We start from the raw sequence: 4,550 nt of genomic DNA on the forward strand, positions 1-4,550 counted from the left end.
TAAACCCTAAACCGTAAGTAATTCTTGTGCGGACTCGATCTAACGTAAATAAGCGTAAATCTAAATAAATGTAAATCTAACTAAAAATAAACCTAAATCTAATTTAACGTAAGTCTACATCTAACCTAATCTTTAACGTCTTTTGGGATAGTTTCCTACGACGTTAAAACTCTCTTCTTCTTGTGTGTATGTGTGTGTGTGTGTGGGTAAACCTAAATAAACCTAAGTCTAATCTAATATAACATAAATCTAAATCTAAGGTAAATTATGTTATATTAAAAACAAAGAACTAAACTAACAGGGATTATAAGAACCTTAAAATTGATTTAACACATAATTTTTCACATAACTCGGCAAGAGTTGGCATTCTCATCACTAAAGATGTGAGAGTTAACTTCCGGCGGTGACGCTGCCTCATCTCCATCCACATCTGACGACAGCAATTGGCCCTTTAGACCGTTCTTGCTTTTGTTACTAACTTTGAAGTTGCTGTTGAATGACTAGAGGTTGTCTAGATGGTCATTGTGTCGGGGATGTAGTGACTCTTGCCGCCCTGAAGATCCACCTTCTTCGAATTCCCTATCTTCTGAAGACATTTTACCAGTACTTTTGGATCGACGGAGCCCACCATGAGTGAAGGCAGCAATACCCTATATTCCATTGAGGGCTTTCTTCACCCGCTTCATGCAGGCATCGCAGTCTATGGAGACCTAAATCTAATCTAATATAACGTAAATCTAAATCTAGCGTAAATAAACGTAAATCTAATTAAAAATAAATCTAAATTTAATCTAATTTAACTTAAATAAACCTAAATCTAATTTAACGTAAGTCTACATCTAACCTAATCTTTAACGTCTTCTAGGATAGTTTCCTACGACGTTATAACTCTCTTCTTCTTGTGTGTGTGCGCGTGTGTGGATGTGTGTGCCAATAAAAAGAGATAAATGGTATAACCTTTCTATCACCCATGCCAAGTATGATAGATTGGTTATGCCATTTCCCTCTTGAATAATAGGTCTTGAGTTCAACTCCTCGTCGGCTAGATCTTTAGGTCTTTTAATTTTAATTAGTTTCCTACGACGTTAAATTAGTTTCTCTCTCTTTCTCTCTCAATGTGTGTGCGTTTTTTTGTTTATGCATGTTTTCTCTCTCTTTTCCTTTCTCAATGTGTGCGTTTTTTGTTTATGCATGTTCTCTCTCTCTTTTCCTCTCTCAATGTGTGCGTTTTTTGTTTATGCATGCTCTCTCTCTCTTTTCCTCTCTCAATGTGTGCGTTTTTTGTTTATGCATGCTCTCTCTCTCTCTTTTCCTCCCTCAATGTGTGTGTGCATTCTTTGTTTATGTATGTGTGTGCGCGTTTTTGTTTAAGTTTGTACTCTCTCTCTCTCTCTCTCTCTCTCTCTCAAAAACACTATGTGTGTGTGTGTGTGTGTGAGAGAGAGACAGAGAGAGGGAGAGAGAAAGAGGGGAAGGGAACATGAGAGTGAGGAGAGGGAAGGAGCATACGTGGTTCTCTTTCCTCTCCTCGTGTGTGTGTGTGTGTGTGTGTGTGTGGAGAAGAAAGAGAGAGAGAGAGAGAGAGGGAGAGCGTTACCTGCTCCTTGCTTGAGGGCGTCGAAAAATTTAGATATGAGATCTGAGTTTTTGGACGCTCTGTTATTTTTTTAGCTCAGTCGGCGTCGTTATGAGCGTCGCAAATTTACTTGTAAATTTACGACGCTCATAACGACACCGAGAATTTTTTTTTGAACGTCGCTGTGTGAACGTCGTTAATATGAATAGCCTCTTGTAGTAAATAGCAACAAAGATAAAAGAATGTGAACAAATAACTAGATAGAAGACGTAGATAATATATATTTAGATTTAGATAAGGATAATATAGGACAATGAGAAGAATAGAATTATACTACATGTAATTATGTAGGGAGCCGTGAGTCTTTTAATGATATTCTTTCTTTTTTGGTTAAGCTATCACAAGGTTGTCTTTAGAGTCCTTCCATTTTTAAAAGATAACTCTCTCCCTCTCTCTCTCTCTCTCTCTCTCAAATCTCAATGATATGAGCTTCAACAGATTTGGAAGACCAGGAATTGTCAAGTATTTGAAAATGACCACTCAATAACAACTAGCTTCACAAGGATTATCCAAGACAGTAGGGAAGTGATGAGTGCCATTGGAAAAGGGAAGAATACAAACGAGTGGAATCAAGCAACACTCGTTGTCATGATCGCTAACGGTGTGTATGGTTTCAGGGGTTATGTCTATAGCTGTGTAATTCCTTGGTGTATAGAGCGCTCGCTTGAGGCTTGGCAATGGGCGTGAGCTTGAAATTTCTTTGTACATTTCTTGACTTTCAATACAACTATTGTGAGTTTGGCAGGAAAAAGAAATTCAAGTCTCAAGACGTGAGACGAACAGGCGGAAAAGTCAAAACGGAACGACGAGACGTGCTCACTCTCTCTCTCTCTCTCTCTCTCTCTCCCCCTCTCGCCGGCTAGATCTTTAAGGTCCCTTGGATAGTTTCCTACGACGTTAAAACTCTCTTCTTCTTCTTCTCATGATTCTCGAGGTCGCAACGCTGCCCTAACATTATACTCACCTCCCCTGATCAATGGAGGCGGAGGCTGCTGCATCTCACGCTCTGCTGAATACTGCAGCTGATCCCAGCAGCATGTCCTTGCCTTGGACGCTTACAGCCGCAGCCATCACTTACGCACTTCTGGTCTCCACCAGCTGGGCCAGCGGTATCCGCCACGCCAGGCTCGGCCGCAAGTCGACCTTCTTAGATCGCTTGATGTGGAACGCCCTTGACGCATTGTTTACGCCCGCTGAGACCATTCAGTATATGCTCTTCCAGGCGATGATGCTTCTGTTGGTCCGAGGCAGCTATCTCAGCAAGGGCCAGCCCCTCTTCCCTCACCTAGACATCGCCATGAACCACCTCATTCTCAGCTCGTACTTGTTTATCGAGGTTCCCACCTCCCAAGACCCCGGCCCGAATCTGCGCCGCTACCTCGTCGACGGCAACTCAGACTCCCTGATCAACGCTCTGCACCCCCTTGAGCTCACTCCGGCCATCAACGCTTCTGCAGCTCACTTTGGCCAAGCCAATACTCCTCTACAATACGCCCCTCCCGACTATGGTAATCAGCCCAGGCAGTGCCTTCTCCTCCCTGCTCCCATCTTCTCCTCCCTTGCAAGAAAGAGAGGCGCTGCTGATGTGCGGTTTCCAGGCACTGCAGCAGGTGCCGGAGCTTTCTACGATGGATGAGAGAGCTCGACTGAGCCCCTTGAGAGTATTGGGGATGGTGCTTCAGGCAGGAGGAAGTCAGCCCGCTGGAGGCAATGGTGAGTATGTTTTCTGTGCCCATGCTCATTCAGGTTCTGCTGGAGCCTGCTGCTGCACGCCTCACTCACGAGCGCCCTCTTCTGCTTCGCCTTCAGCCTTCCCAGTTCACAATGTTCCGCGACCTTCCTCGGTCACCCGTTGACCGCGAACAGGTACATCGTGGCATCATCTCTCAGCTCTTCATTTTCTTTGCACCTTTATGCTGTGGCTATCTTCTCCTCCCCATGCTCACTCTTTACTTCACCTTCCGTTATTATTGGCAATCGTGTGGCCTTTGTTCACTATCTACCCTGCTCCTCTTTCTCCTTTGCACCTTCAGATACTATGTACTCACCCTACTCCCTCTTGTGGCCCCAAATTATGACCTCGGCCATGACCTAGAAGCCCTGGCAAATGTCACATATGGTCCTCAAAGGGGACGACTTGTCGACCTATTAAGAACTCCTGTGGCCATTATTTCTCTCTCGCAGATGCTCATGATCTCCCTTACCATCACACTTACCATTTGGTCAACAATTGAACACTGGAGCTCATTCCACACACCTACAAAGCCCAATATTGCTTGGTTGCTACCACACTTTGGTGCATAATCAATGTCATGCATGTGAGATGACCAATACAAGATCAAGTTGATTCTTTTCACCATATTCATTCCAATCGAGTTGGATAGTAGATGCTAGTATTGTGGCTTGCCTTCGTAATGCATCCTGCACATGAAATGAAAACTACGATGGCTTATGATAAACTCTTGGAGTATCTTATACAAGGATCAATTTTTGACTCACTCCTTGTAAACAAACAAATGAGAAAATCACTAGGCCTATCACACTAACAACAAACATAGAGAGAGAGAGGCTTTTGCACAAAGATTGGAAAACAAATATTTGGTTTAAGTAGCATTGAAACATAACTAATCAATTTGACATCTATGACTCAATAGGAGTCAAGGTGTACACATATACACCAATCAAATTAACATATATGATATATATATCTTCACCCCACACACACACACACACACACACACACACACACACACACACACACACACACGTATTCTATGCACATACATGCATATGTGTGGGTCTATGTACATACACACGTTGTTGTACCATGGCATGGAATTACCATGGCCTATCACACTAACAACAAACATAGAGAGAGTCCTAAGCAAGGTGAAACTTAGGAATCCTTTAGTTG

The 4,550-nt window shown here is 43.1% G+C and overlaps 1 pseudogene; it reads left to right on the top strand.

The window, feature by feature from the left end:
• Window positions 1-2,492: 2,492 nt before the first annotated feature.
• Window positions 2,493-3,988, top strand: LOC147427594 (uncharacterized; annotated as a pseudogene).
• The last annotated feature ends 562 nt before the right edge of the window (window positions 3,989-4,550 follow it).

This window comes from Adiantum capillus-veneris, chromosome 23, assembly GCF_014529385.1.
Source record: "Adiantum capillus-veneris isolate H3 chromosome 23, ASM1452938v2, whole genome shotgun sequence".
NCBI classification, from domain to species: Eukaryota; Viridiplantae; Streptophyta; class Polypodiopsida; order Polypodiales; family Pteridaceae; genus Adiantum; species Adiantum capillus-veneris.